Source organism: Stegostoma tigrinum, chromosome 2, assembly GCF_030684315.1.
Source record: "Stegostoma tigrinum isolate sSteTig4 chromosome 2, sSteTig4.hap1, whole genome shotgun sequence".
NCBI classification, from domain to species: Eukaryota; Metazoa; Chordata; class Chondrichthyes; order Orectolobiformes; family Stegostomatidae; genus Stegostoma; species Stegostoma tigrinum.
This window is the reverse complement of record NC_081355.1, coordinates 109,998,594-110,017,806: the sequence shown is the minus strand read 5'-3', so window position 1 is coordinate 110,017,806 and position 19,213 is coordinate 109,998,594. Positions and strand designations below refer to the sequence as shown.

At 40.1% G+C, this 19,213-nt stretch overlaps 1 protein-coding gene across 11 annotated transcripts in view; it reads left to right on the top strand.

Moving 5' to 3' along the window:
• The window catches only part of cdk14 (cyclin dependent kinase 14), a 592,120-nt gene that overhangs the window by 125,075 nt on the left and 447,832 nt on the right, over nt 1–19,213 (top strand). The window contains exon 1 of one of the 11 annotated variants that reach the window (XM_048521882.2): nt 3,477–3,604. The exons of 9 other annotated variants lie outside the window; for them this stretch is intronic. The gene's annotated coding sequence lies outside the window, so the exon portion shown is untranslated. Of the gene's footprint in view, nt 1–3,476; nt 3,605–3,887; nt 3,952–19,213 lie in introns of those variants that run through there. One more of the 11 variants, XM_048521920.2, reaches the window with a different exon arrangement.

Genomic DNA, 19,213 nt, shown 5'->3' with positions numbered 1-19,213 from the left:
ACAAATTCTGCCTTGCTAGTAGTGTTCACTACTCATTAAAATCTTTTTCAAAAGAATCTAAGGTAATTGGCTAATTTTGAAAATCCTATCAAAGGAGATAATTTAATCCATACTTAATCCAGTCTCGTATTTATATAATGCCATTTCATAACCACGGGATGTTCCAAAGCATTTTACAGTCAGTGAAATACTTTCCAAGTGTACTCATCTGCTTTTCTATTTTTAAAAAAATGGCATTACCAATTTGTGGCACTTGCAAGTTAGTGATGCTGTTTTATACTTATTCATTATGCTAGTGTAGCCTACTTCTGTCTTCTGTTATTAGCTAAATATTTTGACAAGCTAGCAGATCCATGATCAGTATAAAATTAATTACAATAACGATTCCAATCTGGACTCAGTTACAATTGACTGAGGGGAAAAAATACTCTTGCAGTCAAGAATTTGTCGGGATTCTATGAATTTCCTTCTTGTAAGCTGGTCTGATTCATATACTGCATGTGTATCTAGTTAGTTAGTCAGTCAGCTCATGTTTGATTTTGAAGAATGTCTATTAAGTTGTGACGAAGCTTGATGAAGGCTGTTAAAGCTTCTGTACCCACCTTTCCTGGTGTGTTGAGTTTACTCCAGGCATCAGTAATCCAAAGCATCTCAAAGAAAGGAATGTGCACAATGTTCTTTATTAAAGCCAAGAACAGTTCAAAATACCGCTAAGTAATACATCTTCAGTTTACTGTATAATGCTTACAGCCTCCAGTGAACTAGTTTGCTTCTTTCCTCTGGAAAGAGGCTTATCTCATGATTTCAGTGAGCTTTGACCTCTGCGCTTAGCTTGCCCATACTTTTGTCACATTTTGTCTTCTGATGAGTTCTATGATACTTAGCATAGGTTTTATGATCAAGCAGTCTGTTTATTGGCTAAACAATCATATTACACAGCTGATTTAGTGTGTGTTGTTAAACATGGCTCCAGCTGTTGAGTTACATGGCAGTTTACTCCATTACAGCACTTTATCCAAACACATTCTCTCAAAGGCAGAAACACATGAAAATCAGGGACCTTTCTAATCATGAGGTCATCATCTAATTATTAACTCTTCCATAGAGGAGACTTCATATGTACTACTTTTCTTTAAGCTAACTTCAACTGACCCAGCAAATTTTAGGTTTATAGCTACAGCTGTATTCTGCCAGCAGTAAACCATTCACATACCAGTTGAGACAAACTTAAAAATGAGAACGTTTGGTATTAAGAATGGAAGTGTTCTATACAAGATCTTATTGAACAAGCTGCAGCAGGGATTGACTGACTAGAAAGTTGTAGAAACAAAAGAAAACTGCCGATGCTGGAATCCAGGTAGGCAAATAGGAGGCTGGAGGAAAGAAGCAGTCAGTGTTTCGGGTATTCCCCTTCAGGACTGGAAGTTGTAGTTGCTGAGTTTCGTTTTGAGTCCACCAAAATGTGACTGGACCTACTGAGTTTTAACTGTTTCTTAAAATTCAACTGGTGTTGTCAGGATTCAGCCTCGGTTGTACAGTGCTGACGTTTTAAAACAATTTCTGGAGCCATTTCTATTAGTGTGAAGACTATTTGTCATTTAAATCACAAAATTGAGTTTTTCATTAACTTGTGAAGCATATGAAGATCCTCAGTTGTATGAGTCATCTTCAGCTGAAAATTCAAACATTGGGTTTGCAGCTGAGAATAGCTCAATTTTCATTTTTTACAGCTGCCATTTAATGCAAAATACCAAGCTACTCACCTCGATTTGACTTTGAAGACCTGAATTTATTGTATGTCAATACAAATCATTAAACTTTTGAAATTTGCAAATGTAGGGATTAATTAATAAAGACAGATTACAGTACTCAGTGTTTGTAGAAAGTCATTTGGCCCACTTAATTCAATTGCCCAGAACTCCTAATCTTCTGACGCCTCTCCTTCACCTTTTTTACCCACCTCTGTCTCTCACGTGCCTGGACGCAGACACACATCAAGCATCCAGTTTTTTTTAGTAAATGACTTGAGTTTCTGCCTACAGTAAGTTTGGGTTTTTTTTGGGTTTGGGATACATGCAAAGCTGGCGGTGGTTATTCAACATGCTAATTAAAATGCCCGTATATTCACCTCAAAAGTACTTTTTGACACGATTTTCCACAGACTAGAGAAATACTGAACAGCTGTATTTAATACAGTTTTAATTTTGAGCTTGTGCTACTTTTTTGAAAGGCTTTAAGGTTTTCGATTTCTGTTTTGAATACGAGAGCAAAAGTTACAGTAATTGGCCTTAATAGGAAAACTGAAATTGCAGAACAGAGGTAATCTCACAACTGAAGTGTTAAAAATGTAGCTTGTGTGCATGGGTCAGGAACAGCTTTACAATTTGTGAACAGGCTCACTGTGTTGGTTAGTTCCTCGTATTATTCATTCCCTCAATCACGGCACATTACTGACATTCCAGTGGTTGTTTGTAACATCCTTGCTGGTCATTTACTGAGATGCTTACTGTGAATTGTCAAAATGTGGCTTTCTGTTGTTTAATGACAATTGGATGAAAAGCAAATACTTTGCAATTTGCTTAAAGTTGCAATGATGAGTTGGTAAACTTCATTTTAATGTGATTGCGTACCGTTGATGCAAGAAATCAAGAGACAAACAGCATGTTCCTAATGAAGTGTTAGGTATTTCATAACTCACTAGCTAAGCCAGGCTGTGACGTGATTTGAGACATCCAGTAGTTGTAAAGAACACATATGTGCAAGTATATCTTTAATTTAAGTTGAACTCTTACCCCACAGCTCCCATAGGGCTGTGCTCTTCACTTTCAATACTACAATTTACACTAAGTATCGATTGCTTCTGTGAATGTATTTTGAAACAACTTTCTGGAGATATACACTGCAAAATATCCACACCTATGTTAATACTACAACTTTTTTTCCTAATAAGAACAATAAGAATATTTGCATGTCTGACCTCCATCCATTTTCATATGTCAGCTTTGCCTGTAGCTTTCCGGGGGCAAATGCCCTTTGGCTCTGTGTCGCTCTTGCTTTATTCTGTTACAAATGTTTCTGACGTTGTAACACCATTCTTATAAACTGTTTGACACAGGGCTGCAAATTGATCTCCAATTGAATGTTTCAAAATAATGAATACTATGCAATAACTGTCAAGACAGGAATCTACATGGTACTTCTGACTGCAGTCATGCTGCAGAGCCAGGCTGCCTCAGCTTCCTTCGAACTATACAGACTGTCTCATCTCATCATAGGGTCTCTTTATTCAGAATATTGTTGGTATGAGGCTGTATATTTTTAAAAGGGCTGCATTTCCTGTCTAATGTTTTTTTCTTAGTAGTGCTTGTTGGTTTGTAAATAAACCACTGCTGAGACTTGACTGACTTTAAACAGAAAATCTTGTTTCCCACCATTGTGTTCCCCCTTTTCCAAAAGTAGTACAACCGTACCGTTTCAGCCTGCTAGTGCAGGGAGATATTTTGAGTTCATTTATTGAACCTGATTGGCCTGTCTGGGTTTCATCAGAATTTTCAGAGATTGAAGTACAAGTGAAGGAATCCTGTCAAGTACCTAGGGCCTAAAGGTAACACTGTCTGTTTAAAAGCATGAACTGTGTCATGGAAAAGCTCGAATCAGAATTCCCAACACAGATCGCAAGTGCAACATCCAGGACTGCGATATTGATGCAGTTGGTGTCCCTGGCCCTAGAAATGGTTGTTGTTGTCCTAATTGTAAAATTCTAAATCTGTTTTCCAGCATTGGTCTGCAGATAATACCAGTATGATGAATAATTGGCAGGCATTGAAATACTATTATGAGTCATTTTGCAAGATTTGTTTTATGTTGGTTTGTTTACCTCTGTCTAATTGTGATGTGCTGTTGGATGCTACCTTGTCAGGGTATGCTTAACTAAACCTACTCTGAATTATAGTAAGTAAGAAAATGGCCCATTTTTGTATGCAATATATATTGTTCTCGCCTTTTGTACATGGTTGAATACTATTGAGTGAAGTGGATGCATTCTTTAAATCCTACATACTGCATGCATATAATATATTCTTAATCAGTGTTAAAGTTCTTTGCACAGTGCGTATGTGATTTCTTAAGCATTTGAAACTGAAACAATTTTTATTGAGGTATCTGAAAAGACAAGCTGTCATGAGATAGTGTTACTACCATTGAAACAGAATTAAAAAGAGGCAGCAGCTGTTAGCCAGTGTTATGGTTGACTCCAGTGTGATTGCTTAGCAAGTTGAAGTAACGTTGCAGCATTTCTGTACAACTGAGAGATGCATATGTAGTTTTGCACTGAGGTAGTGGTAGGATTGATCTTAAACAGTTTAGACTATTAGATATTTAAAGTGAAATAGTGCATCACTAATGGATTGTTTTAATTGCATTTCTTACTTCATAATTACTCCACTGTAACACTTTCCTCCCAAATCTATCAAGTGTATCTCTGTATTGGGCTTTGTGCAGGGTTCCAAAGAGAGGGTTAAATATTCTCCAGTGGAGAATGGTGACATTTGAAAATGAGCCAGTCTATGCAGTAGTAGTGCACTTCTGGTGGGTGGGAAGATAACAAGCATGGTTGTTGTGAGTAAATGGAATTTGCGGGCTTCATATTCAGGATGAGTAAAGGGTTGAATTACAAAAATGAGATTAATGAAATGATAATACGACAATGGATAAGATATGTGGTAGGGACTCCGTCCTATTGCGCTTGGGGGCTCATTCTTGTTGGCTGTTCCTTCTTAGAGGTGATGGATCTACTTTTGTTTGATCCTAATATTTTATTCAGGGTTTTTTTTGTGTGATGCTACGTACAATCTATAGATGGAATAAGTTCTGATATTTTCGAGTGAAATGTTTCTCTTTCAAGGACATTTAAGATAATTGTGTTAAAGTAAAAGATCTTTGCTCATTTTTAAGAGTTGAAACCTGAAAAGGCTTTTTTTTCCATTTTGCTGTTGAACTTGAGTAACCTATAAGTCTTAATCAAAATGGCATGAGCTGTGCAACTACTCCTTAATATCAGGGACAGTGATTACCATTCAAAAAATGTGGGTTATGATTGTGATGTTCATTGAAAAACACTGTACTCATAAAATGGCACATTCATTAAAATAGTAAGGAAAGATCCTAAAAGGAATTTTGTCCATTTTTGTACTGGAGGCTTTTCTTTAAGGTGTTGTTTTGACACTTTGTACCATTCCCTAAATTGCACAGTTTTATCTGAGAATTGTTGTTTTTTGTTTTTTTTTCCCCCCTCATATTCTTGTTCTCCTTCTCATGTTTTTCATCCAAATATTGACGTCAGGTAGATAATAGCACACCTAGTAGCGCCAGTCCCCAAAGCTTGCTTTCTGTTAGATGATGGAATGCACATTCAAAACTGTGCAGCAAATCCTATAAGTTTTGAAAATAAACTTTTGAAGAATCTGTGTTTTAAATGTTCCTATGCGCAAGTGTGTATTCTGTTTCCTAACCACCCTGGCAATGATTGAATTGTGGCAATTCCTAAACTTTTTTTTCAGTTGTGCACAAATGAACCAGTTAAGAAAAGCAAAGCACTGGCTTCATTTACCACATTTTTTTTCATCTTGGGACATCAAAGAGTACGTCAGCCAGTTTTAAGTGCTTTAGTGTGTGATAGACTGAGCATGGTGGCTCTGGTTAGCACTGCTGCCTCAGAGCACCAGGGACCCAGGTTCGATTCCACCCTCTGGTGACTATGCAGACTCCACACAAATATTCTCCCTATGTTTGTGCGGGTTTCCTCTGGGTGCTTCAGTTTCCTCCCACAGTCCAAAGAGGTGCAGGTGAGGTGGATTGGATATGCTAAATTGCCCATAGTGTTCAGAGGTCTGTAGATTAGGTGGGTTAGAGGGGGATGGGTCTGGGTGGGATGCACGAAGGGTCGATGTGAATTTGTTAGGCTAAAGGGCCTGTTTCCCCACTGTAGCAATTCTGATAAACCACCTCAATATATTAGGATAGCCTTGACCCCAACTTTTATTTTTAAGGGCAAGTGTTAGGTGATGTGTTCCAGATGCAAATTGATTTGTTCAAACTACCAGGCTTGAAGCAAAACACATTTTATTCTTACACTTCAGTTAAAATACAAACACAGGGAAGAAGATTTGTTCTAACTTTTTAATTCTATTGGAAAACACAACAGAATAATTGATCATTTAACTACTAAATAGCAACTGTTCCAATATAGTAACATCCCATAAACACACCCTTGGCAAAGGCAAATTCAGTAAAATAGATTTGTCTTACATGCAATTCTCTAGTCCAGGAGGAAAGAACATCAAGAGAAGTGTGTGCGTATGTGAATTTTTACTATTGAAAGTAGAGATCTACAGCAGCTTCCAAACCCCAACAGCTAAAAGTTAAACCAAAATCCTGGTTCTGTCAGAGCTTGAGCCCACCCATTCTAGCTGCTTCTCTTGTTCCAACTTTATTTTTTAACAAAAAGGCCTCAGGCTGTTTACTTTATTGGCTTATAGTAGACAGTACAACTCGTCTGTCTTTAATCTCTCAATTTTTTTTTAAGACAAGGACAAAATACATCTCTTAATGCCACATTGTTATCACATGTCAAGTCAGATATAAAATGTAATTTAGTGCCCATCTGGATTTTGATTTTGGATGAGAGCAAAATTTGAGTTGATATATCAGGTTAAGTGCATCGTTTTCTTTCCAAAATGTGGTAAGGGATATTTTGAATTTGCTTGTGACTCCTACTGACCTCTGACCACCAACCTCCTGGCGCATGTTCTACATTAAAGACAAGCTCACTGTCGTTTTTCCTGTTATTGCACCAGCTTTCTTTAAAAGCAAATGGTAGCAATCTCAGTCTAGCCAAATGACCACTTATAGATGCAGTCCTGGAATCCCACCAGTGTACCTGGTTTACAAATTAAACCAGGATTCAGTACCTGACTTCACTGAATGAAGCAATTATTAATGAAGCTTCAATGATTCAATATGCCTCAACAGGTTGATTATAATGAGAATTCAAGATAACACAATGTGGAGCTGGATGAACACAGCAGGTCAAGCAACATCTTAGGAGCACAAAAGCTGACGTTTCGGGCCTAGACCCTTCCTCCATTCCCCATCCAATCCCTATTCAAAGTGGAAAGTAAACTTCGAAGGGTTGCTGTTGGTCTAACTAAAGATAAAAATCAACAAAATTCATCTCCCCAGGACCTTCTCAAAATTTCTTTATGCAGCCAACTTGCTTCTCCTCAAGATGGCAAATGTATAACTTCTACTGGATGGTGTTAACCTAAATCAAGCAGCTGGAGAAGAATTTTTATTTGATTCAGTTAGGCTAGAATGAAATTAAGTACTACTTCCAGGTTATTAAGTGATAGAGCTCTATGGGGCGGTGCTCTGCCTTTTCTATTTGACCTAAATCACCTTAGAGCTTGGTTCTGTTATGGTTCAGGAGTTGCCCGTGGGCCGAAGGAAGAAAACTATTCTATGAATCAAGGGACTAATTGAATCACCATGCCAGAATCCCACAATGACCAGCTTTGCAGATAATGTTATGGTAAAATTAGATTTATGTAAGAAATAATGGAAGCTAATTGGTGCTTTGAGTCTTCATTAAGCAAGTTACATAACTTGCTCCTTCAAATGTAAGTTGATTAATAGAACTGCCTCCCAAATTGTCTTCATTTCTTAAAATAAAATGAAATCCACATGAAAACGCGTGTTGCCATTAATTCACTTTCGGTTGGGTGACCAGTTCACTTTATCACTAAAATCTCGATCACTGAGGAGAATTGAGGAACTTTGATATAAATGGTCATGCATATATTTGAACATATTTGTGGTTCTTTACAATGATACAGCACTTGCGCTTTTGACTTGTCTTCAACTGTTTTGGGTTGTCTTAATGTTTGAAGCTGCTTTCTGCCCAGATGCTGTCAGACTGCTGAGTCTTTGCAGTATTGTTTGCTAATATTAAGATAACCTGTCTAGTAGCAGAGGGCTCTTGTGCCAGTGTGATACAGTATCTGTGATAATGGGAACTGCTGATGCTGGAGAATCCAAGATAATGAAATGTGAGGCTGGATGAACACAGCAGGCCCAGCAGCATCTCAGGAGCACAAAAGCTGACGTTTCGGGCCTAGACCCTTCATCAGATACAGTATCTGCCTTGGGCCAGAAGTCTTGGTTGAAGTCAACTCTGCCTCAAATATGATTCAATATGCCTCAACAAATTGATATAAAAATATCTACCCATCCATATGGGCTTTCTTATTTCATCCGTTAAACAAATATTTCACATGAATATCACCTTAATTGGTTCTTGGAAGCTGTTTCTTGTTTGGGGCTCGTCACACACTACATCTGCTGGTGCCCCTTTGTCCACCCTACAAGTCACATAACTGGAATGAATTTACCTAAACCTTTCCCTTTCCTAAAGATATATGTTTGTTTGCAAATGCATGGTTAACAAAGAACAAAACAGCACAGCAACACACCCTGATAACGAAGTGTGGAGCTGGATGAACACAGCAGGCCAAGCAGCATCTTAGGAGCACAAAAGCTATTGTGCTCCTGAGATGCTGTTTGGCCTGCTGTGTTCATCCAGCTCCACACTTTGTTATCTTGGATACTCCAGCATCTGCAGTTCCTGTTATCACAGCAACACCCTTCAGACCACCAAGACTTTGTCAAAATGTGACCCTTTCTAAACTTAATGTCAGGGCTTTTTGCCTCTATGTGGTATCTATTCTTCTGTTCCCTGCCTGCTTAGATATCTTATGGAGACCTCTTAGACATTTGTTTCTGCCACCACCACCACCACCTCTAGCAGTACATTCTAAGCATTTATCACACTCTATGTGGGGGAAAAGAAACTTCCTCTCGCATTTTTGAACTTGCCTCCTTTTTTTTGAATCTTACACTAATTTCCTAGTAATTGACATGTCCACCCTGGGGAAAAGACTGACTGACTGTCCATTCTATCCATGTCTCTTGCAATTTAGTAAATGTCTATCAGGTTGCTGCTGCCACTCCCCTCAACACCCACCCCTCCCCCCACCCAGCCTTCAACATTTCAACTGAAAACATACCATTGTTCCAATCTCTCCTTTTTGCTAATACCCAAAAAAAACAGGCAAAATCCTAGTAAAGTGTGAAGCTGGATGAACACAGCAGGCCATGCTTGGCCTGCTGTGTTCATCCAGCTTCACACTTTATTATCTTGGATTCTCCAGCATCTGCAGTTCCCATTATCTCTGATACAAAATCCTAGTAAACTGTTTCTTGTACCCTCTCCAAAGCCTCCATATCATCTGGTAATATGGTGACCAGAACTGTACACAATATTTGAAATGTGGACCAACTGAAGTTCTATAAAGCTGCAACATGACTTGGTAAGTTTTATACTCTGTGTCCTGACTGATGAAGGCAAGCATACCATATGCCATCTTCACCACTTTCTCCACGTGTTGCCACTCTGATGGAATTATGAAGCTGTATGATCTCTCTGCAGGTTGGTGCTAAGGGTTTTGCCCATTTACTGTACATTTCACTCCTGCATTAGACCTTCCAAAATAAATCACCTCACATTTGGCTGGGTTAATGCCCATCTGCCATTTCTCCACCCAAGTTTCCAGCCTGTATATGTGCTGCTGTGTTCTCTGGCAATCCTCCTCATCTGCAGCTGTCCTAATCTTTGTCCATAAAACTTAGCAACACATGCCGACTGCCTATGTTTGTGTCCAAATAACTTATTTATGTGTATCTCTATTTGGAACACCACTGGTCACAGATCTCCAGTCAGAAAAACACCCTTCTACTACTACTCACTCTCCTGTGCCCAGGCTAGTTCTGTATCCATATTATCAGCTCACTGTGGATCCCATATGACTTCACCTTTTGTATCATCCTACCATGAGGGACCATGTCAAAGGCCTTGTTAAAGCCCATAGAGACAACATCACTGCCTTGTCCTCCTCCAATAATCTTTGTCAGAAAATTCAATCAAGATTGTGCAAAATGAAATGACCTTTCACAAGCACGCATACCCATACTGCCTATCACTAAAGTCCATAATCTTCCAAGTGTGAGTAAATCCTATCCCTAAGAATCTTCTCCAATAATGTCTCCACCACTTGACAAGGCTCACTGATGTGTAATTTCCTGGATCATCCCTGTTGCCCTTATTAAACAGAGGAACAATGTTGGCTATTCTCCATTCCTCTGACCTGTGATTAAAAAGCATACAAAGGTTTTGTACAAGGTCCTAGTGGTTTCCTCGCCTGCCCCCCTTTGCATTTTGTAATAGATCCCATTGGGTACTGGGGACTTGTCTACCTTAATGCTTTGCTTTTTAAAACACCCAACACCCTTCTTTTAGATTGATGTGCCCCAGAATGTCTACACACTGCTCCTGATATTCACCAAACACCATGTGCTCCTTTCTTGTAAATACTGCTACAAAATATTTGTTAAGGACCTCACCCACTTCTTCCACCTCCACACACACATTCTCTCCTTTTGTCCTTGCATGGACCTACTCTTTTCCTAGCCACCTTCCTGATCCTCATAAAATTCCTTGGGATTTTCCTTTAGTTCTGTTTGCCAAAGATATTTCATGGCTGCTATATAGTCTTCCTAATTCCTTGTTTGAGTTCCTTCCTACTTTGTGTGTTCTTTCAGGATTCTGCCTGCCTTCAATTCCCTGAATATTAATTAGCTTCCTCTTGCTTTTTGACTAAGCTCTCAACATCAGTGGTCATCCAAGGTCCCTGAATCTTGCCAACCTTATTCTTCTTTTTCACAGGAACATGCTGTTCCAGAACACTATAATCAACTGGCCTTTTAAAGGATTCCCAAATGCCAGATGTGGATTTATTCTCTAACAGTTGCCTGCAGTCCACATTCATCAGTTTCTGCCTCAGACTTAAGCGAAGACGTCCTTAATGTGGAGAATGTGTGTAGGATTGATATGGCAAAACCAAGATGCACAACATACTTGACTTTACAGTGCATGAAATAAAGGGGACAATTGCAACATGGATACAAAATTGGTTGAGTGATTGAAAATGGTAATTGTCAATGGCTTTTTTTGGGGCTGGAGGTGAGTTTGTCATAGGGTTCCCCAGATGTTGTAATTGGGACCCTTGCTTTTCCTGATTTTTGTGCTAATGATTCAAGAGCCTTGAGTGCAGTAGATGATTTCAAAGTTTGAAGTAGAATTGGAAACATTGAAAGCCGTAAGATGGCTAATATAGAGCTTCAAAAGATCATAGACAAGTTGGTGGAGTGGGCAGATAGGTAACAGATCTTCAATGCATAGAAGTGTGATGCATTTTGGTAGGAAAGGCAACATTTAAATAAGTGTTAGAATTCTACAAAGGCTGTGTATGTGAACAGATCAGCAAAAGTGGCAAAGTAGGTGGAGACAAGCTTGTAAATGTCATTGGTTTGATTAATAGAGGCAGACAATACAAAAGCAAGTTTAGTGGAGCTGAACTATTACAAAAAGAGTGAGCTCAGCTGGAGAATTGTGTGCAGTTTTGCATGCCACGCTAAAGGCAGAATGTGAAAGCATTGGTGAGAGAGCAGAAGACGTTTACAGAAACGGTTCCATGAATGAGAAACTTCTGTTGGGGAGAGATTGGCACTGTTCTCAACAAGGTGAAGAGGAAATCTGATAGAGGTTTGAAAATCATGAGTGGGCTGGATGGAGTAGGTTGGGAGAAACTGTCTTCACTTGTAAAAGAATCAAGTGAGTAGAAATAGGTTTAGCGTGATTTTTTTTTGCAGAAGTGAGCATGGTGCAAGCGAGAACATTTTTTTCATACCAAGTGGTTTGATCATGGGACGTATTGCTTGGCAAGTTCACCTGGGTAATTCAAGAGGGCATTGGATAATTATTTCTACCCATGTGCAAAGATATGGGGAAAGGGCAGGAGAATGACATTAAGTCACAATGCTCATTTGGTGAGCTGGTGCAGAAGTGATGGGACAAATTATCATCACCTAACACTTGCATGAATTTGATTCTCCCCTGAATGAACTGTTTCCCACTTGAAAGTTGTTACTTGGTCTGAGACTCCTTTTTAATGGAAAAGGCTTGTATGCGCTCTTTAGAAATCCTGATGAACTGGATTAAATCACCCTTTAATCTTCTATACAGTATAGTAGGCAAGCCCAGTTTACTTATTTTCTCATTGTTACCTTTCTCTAATCAGCTCCAAAAGTCTTTATGAAGCCAGTCACCCATTTTTTGTATTCTAATTACTAACAGCCTTTGGCACAGTGATAATGTCTCTACCTTGCATTGGAAAGTCTGAGTTTAAATTCCACCTGCTAGGAGGTGTGTCATAACATCGCAGAATAGGCTCTTTAAACTAATTACTGTCTCATATACTCCCTACCACAAATGTTAAATTAATAGTTCGTAATTCAGTGTTTACTTTCACTCATCTTTGTTTGGAAAATTGAACATGAAATCGTATTGGTTCATCAAAATAGACTATTCCTGAATTGACGAAGTTCTAAAAGGTAGAGGAGCTATCAGTGGCAGTATCTAAAATTGATAAGTTACGAGGACTGAATAAGATGCTCCTGAATATATTGAGAGAAGGAACAGTGGAGATTGTGGAGGCACTGGCCATAGACTTCCAAGGCTAATTAGAAACATTTACAGATGTTTGAATGTTGTTTAAAGAAGGACATGAGGATAAGTCCAGTTAGTGAAACCTGTCGTGAGACAACTTTTCAAAATGACATTTCAGGTGCAAATGAGCAATCACTTTGATTAATTGGATTAATTTGTGAAAATCCACAAAGGGTATATTGTGCTTTTTACCTTGACTATATTTGAGGTTGCCTGGTTGCGTGCAGCTCCAACAGCACTGGAGAAGCTTGACAGCATCTAGGACAAAGTGCCCCTCCTTCAACATTCACTGCCTTCACCCCTGATGTATAGTGGCAGCTGAGCATATTTTGACAAGGTGCACTCTATATAAATGATTGAGGTTAAAACATATAATGCAGTGTAGATGATCTTCCAAAAGGCCTTGATAAAGTGTACCATGGCAGGCTCTTGGGCTAAGTTAGAGCTGATAGAATGAAAAGGCTGGTAGCAGCATCGCAATAAAATTGGCAAAGTGACAGGAAGCAGTGATGATTGTTTTTGGGCTTGAAGAAGGTTTGTGGTGGAGTTCCCAAGTACTGTCAGAATCCATGGTTCTCTTTGTTAATGATCTAGACTTACTCATGCAGACAACTTTCTAAATTTGGGGATGATACAAATCTTTGGGAGTTTTGAGAAGGATAGCAATAAGTTTGCAGTTGATAACAAAGTTAGGTCAGAAAGTTAGCCATGAAATGAGAGCAAAGAGGTTATATTGAAAAGCTTTGGAACGAAATGTAAAATAATGCAGTTATCTGTTTTGGTAGGAATATACAAACAAACTTTGTCTTGAATGTTGAGAAGCTGAGAAATGTTTGCATTTGGTGGGAATCACAGTTTAAAGGCAGGTTCGAGATTCAATTGAGGGGAAATAAAGATGGGATGTTTGCTACTGTTGCAAAGGGACCAAGATATAAAAATGAAGCAATCTTCATTGTAAGATGAAACCACACTTGATGTTGTCTATGTAGTTTTTGTCTTTTCAGAAGAAAAGACATTCTTAGGGGAAAAGGGGATCTGTAGTGAAAATTCAAGGGATTGGTTCCTGTGATAAGGCAGCTCTCTTTTGGAGGAGAAGTGAGTAACCAAGGCTCATTTTTATTAGAGTTTACAAGAATGACATGTGATCTAGTCGAACTGAAATTTTCAAAATTCTTAAAGGACTTTACTGAGTCGAACATGAGCAGTAGGAGCAGCAGGATCCCATTCAGTCTTTCGAGCCTGCTCTGCTGTTCCAAAGATAGTGCCTGCTTTGCCTAAGGCCTCAACTCCTCTTTCATGCCAGCTCCTGATAGCCCTCACTCCTCTATTTCACAAATCAATCTATCTCGTCTTTAAATATTTCCTATGATCTAGCCTCTGTGACAGGCTGGAACAGAGAATTTCAAACATTCACTGCCTTATTGGTAGAAGAAATTTCTTTGCATTTCAGTTTTAAATATGTGTTCTCTTATTTTGTAACTGGTTCCTAAACTCAAGACTCCACTACTGGAGACATCTCAGCATCTACCCTGTTGTGCGCCCTTAGTATCCTTGCAAGTTTCAACATGATTGTCCCTCATTCTTCTAAACTCTAATGAATATTGTCATGACCTGTTTGACTGTTCTTGGGTCAACTCCTTCCTGTCGGGAATCAGCTGAATAAGTCTCTTTTGAACTGGATGGAATGTTAACACATGTTTCCTTCAATTACAGGGCCCAATACAGTAAACTGCTCCAGGTGCAACCTCCGCAGCACTCTGCTGTTAACAAATGTTCTGAAATTGAGTGAATTGAAGTTGAGGATGCCGATCTGAGACCTGACAAGCACTCCCTGAAACCGTGATCATTCGTCGTATCACATCACTACCTCATTACACATCCCTAGGTCTAAAAAGCCTGTCTCTGGCTATAACGTACTGGTCTAAGAAACAATCCCTGACGTGTTCTACAAATTTGTCTGCCCTGTTACCCCTGCTCACTTGATTTGCCCAGTCAATTTGTAGATTAGCACCCTTCTTCCATGCCTGCATTACATCTGAGAAAATATTTCCTATGGTTGGAGAATCCAGAACATGGGGTCAAAGTATCTGAAGAAGGGCATGACCATTTAGAGCTAAGGTTAGCAGAAATTACTCTAATTCTCATCCAAAAGGGTGCCCTTGGGAGGTGCAGCTGAAGAATTAGATCACCCCACAAACCTGTTGAAATGTAGGCCAGTCCAAAGTAAAATGCTTTCAGAAATAGTAGGAACTGCAGATGCTGGAGAATCTAGGATAACAAGATGCAGAGCTGGATGAACACAGGCCAAGCAGCATCAGAGGAACAAGAAAGCCAATGTCTTGGGTCTAGACCCTTCAGAAATGGGGGAGAGGAAGGGGATTCTAAAACAAATAGGGGGAGGGGGAGGCAGATGGATAGAGGAGAAGATAGGTAGAGAAGAGACAGACAGGTCAAAGAAGTGGGGATGGAGCCAGTAAAGCTGAGTATAGGGGGGGACAGATAGGTCAAGGAGGTGGGATGAGGCTGGTAGGTAGGAGATGGGGGTGGGACTTGAGGTGGGAGGAGGGGATATGTGGGAGGAAGGACAGGTTAGGGAGGTGGGGACAAGTTGGGCTGGTTTTGGGATGCGGTGGGGGAAGGGGAGATTTTGAAGCTTGTGAAGTCCACGTTGATACTGTTGGGCTGCAGAGTTCCCAAGCAAAATGAGGTGCTGTTCTTGCAACCTTTGGCATCGTTGTGGCACTGCAGGAGGCCCAGGATGGACATGTTGTCTAAGGAGTGGGTCTCCCCTCTAGCCCCACCACACCCAGCACTTTTCCCTGCAACTGCAGGAAGTGCTACACCTGTCCCTACACCTCCACCCTCACTTCCATCCCAGGTCTCAAGAAGACCTTCCACATCAAGCAGGTGTTCACCTGCAAATCTGCTAATGTCGTATACTGCATCCGCTGTACCCGTTGTGGCTACCTCTACATTTGGGGGAAACCAAGCGGAGGCTTGGGGACCGCGTTGTGGAACACCTACGCTCAGTTCACAACAAACAACGGCAACTCCCAGTCACGAACCATTTCAACTCCCCCTTAGTTGACATATCTGTCCTGGGCCTCCTGCAGTGTCACAACGATGCCACCTGAAGCTTGCAAGAAGAGCACCTCATATATATTCCGCTTGGGAACCCTGCGGCTCAATGGTATCAATGTGGACTTCACAAGCTTCAAATCTTCCCAACCCAGCCCCCACCCCCCACCACCACCTCCGACCGCTTCCCAAAACCAGCCCAGCTTGTCCCCACCTCCCTAACCTGTCTCTCCTCCCACCTCAAGCCCAACCTTGAAGGGAAATTTAGATACACAGCTGAATGCATTAAATTCCCAAAAGAGATTGACAAACAGTTGACCTTGTGAAACAATATTCAGCAACCTGATGAAATTTTAATTTGGAATGTGTTAATATTGGCTACCAAATCCCTGGCCCTTTGACCTGTCTGTCTCCTCTCCACTTATCTTCTCCTTTATCCATCTTCTATCTGCCTCTCCCTATTTATTTCAGAATCCCCTTCCCCTTCCACATTTTTGAAGAAGGGCCTAGGCCTGAAACGCCAGCCTTCCTGCTCCTCTGCTGCTTGGCCAGGTGTGTTCATCCAGCTCTACACCTTGTTATCTCTCGTGCAAATGGTCTTCTTATTAGTTCAAGGTATGTGGGTGCTGCCAGCTAGGTGAGCATTAATTACTTAAACCCTAACTGTGTCCTGGAGAAAGTGGCATGGAGCTGCCACATTACCACCCCACTGGAGCTCTGCTCATTACAGGTTCATTGGTTCCCGATGGATAACCCGAACTTCCCAACTGAGAAGTTAATTGGCCTCTCTTCTTTGCCCACCTCCCTACTGGATTGGTCACAACAAGGAAATTTAACACGGATCTCTCAGTTGCTGGTGCCTTTCTCCCAGACTAAATGAGTTTGTTTTAAAAGGAACCATTTCAATCATGCTTTTGTGAGTTTGTTGCCACTTTGTGCATGCTCATGCTAATATGTTTATGCAAAATGTGATGCACAGAACAATCTCTTTGGCTCATTTGTGAAGAATAGATAGTGGACTATGGATAGTTGAATGGTTAATTTTGGGATTCTTGACTTTGCAGTTGGTTGAAACCCTTTTTGTCCTGTTTTGTTTTCTCTATGGTTTGCAGGCCTCTGAGCTAGAGGTCTTCTATTGCCCCCTTTCCCTTTTCCTAGTTTAATAGATCTCTAGCTTCTCGCACTCAGGGTGAGTCTTCTAAATCTGTAATGGAGGAGTGACTAGTGAGTGGTTTCTTCAGCTGTGACCTCCACAGCTCAAGTGTGCTGTGAACCCAGGATAATAAGACATGGATGCCTCTGTTCACTACTGTGCACAGACGAGCTGTGAACTTTTTTTCAACAGGCCAAAACATAAAAATGCAAGAGGTGGGGTTCTGCTGAGGGAGAAAAGTTAGTCAATCCCCTCAGTAATTCTCCTTGTCACATCACACTGGCTAGCATGCCTGCTATTTTTCTGCATAAAGGTTCCTTGATATTTCCAGGTGCAATGTACCATGGGTCCATGCAGCCAACCTGTCAGCTCTCTGTGAACAAATCAACACTCCTTTCCTTTAATGCAATTAGTGTGTTCTTAGGCTTGGATATGTGTTCTTGTGAAGTTTTCTAATATACGTGAGGTGAAAAGCTTTGACAAAATGTCCTCATTTCAACAATACTCAAGTTCTAAACTATGAACTGATTGATAATCTATTTTGCAAACAGTGATGGATGGTTGAACGATAAATGAACACTTTGACAACCCTGATCGTCTTTATCAGATTTTTTGAAACCACCTGCAATGCAGGTGTGCCTTCAATGTAATGCCTCATGAAAGATGTTCCCTCCTCAAACTCTGTATTTCAGTGTCAACCTAGAATATATCTTAATTCTTTGTCCGCCAGCAAAAAAGAGGCTGGAACAGTCAACAACATAACAATTGTATAAACGTTACTTTATTAACCTAAAACTGCAGTTTTAATGTGCAAGTTCAATATTTTTGCTAATTTCAAAGATTGATGCCTAGTCAAGGTTAAGTAGTTCCAGCATTTGAAAGTTGACAGGTAACCAGATAAAACTGGAACAGACAGTGATCGGAACAATTTGGCTGAAGTTTTAACATGTAGCCAAGCACCAAAACTTCTGATGCATTGTAAGACAAACTATAGAAAGCAAAAAAAGATAATTGGTAAATTGAGAGAATGTTCTTGAAATGGACTAATTTATTTGTGTTTGTCACTCAACACCCAGGGATGGTTTATCATGAAGGGAAATTTAGATACACAGCTGAATGCATTAAATTCCTGAAATAGGTTGACGAACAGTTGACCTTGTGAAACAATATTCAGCAACCTGACGAAATTTTAATTTGGAATGTGTTAATATTGGCTACCAAATGTGCCATGAGGTTATAAAGAAGTTTCGATTGACGTGATCAAATGCCTGGTGTGCCACAGGTGCTGAGAATGAATGAGAGCAACACTACAAAAGCTGCCAGGCGAGAGTGCGCAGTGGCGTTGCTGCTTTGTGTTTTTTTAATCTAATATTTTTACTTATTTAGTAGTTGTATTTTCCAGCAGTGACTTTGCTTCATAGTAGTATTTTCAGTTTTGGGGCCTGACATTGCAGGGCTTTCACTTATTTTAAATTGGAGGCAGGTTTAAATCAGGCTGATTTTTGTATTTGGTGTGTATTAAGATATTAAGGTGCTGAATGTTTCAACTCCTGGCCATCTTTTGAATCATGGTCTCCCATTAGACTGCCCCATGTTAACCATGGTAACTAACTCTGGTAGTTTGCCTTTTGCCTTCTGTGGGATGGCTGCCCAGGAGGTACTTACATGCTTGTAGCAGTCAGGCTGTAAGAGTTTACAGGCTGAAAAGTCAGCTGTTTTAGCCAGTTTAGGAATGACTTTATTTTTGTAGCAATTGCAAATGAAGAGCACTGAAAATTGCCAGCCAGCAACAAGCATGGCTTTATCGTGAAGCAATAGTCATTAACGTTGGATCTAAAAATGAAGACACTACACTGTCTTGTGACTGCGATGGTCCATCATGTAACCACTGTGACCATTTTCCTTTGTGACAGTAGTCATAATGATATTTCTGTAACATCTGTGACCTCTGTTTTACTTGCTCTTTCTTTCAAGTTTCATGGTCATTCGATTGCTCCATGAGGTGTCAAGGACCAAATATTGCTCCATTTCTTCAGTTATTCACACTGTCCAAGTCAAAGATGCTTGTAATAACCAAATAGCCCAAGCTGTGTGTCAGTGTGTCTCTACGGTGCTTAATTATTGCTTAATTGGTGTTCTGATAATTCTTTCAATTTCTTTACTAGTTGAGAGAGGGCTGAAGGGTGATCACTGCCAACATCTCAGCCAGCCAATATGTGATTTGAAATGCCTGGACAATTGTTCTCCTACATTGTTGGGTAGATATCAATGTAATACCAGTAGTTAAGAAGCTTGAGAAGGTG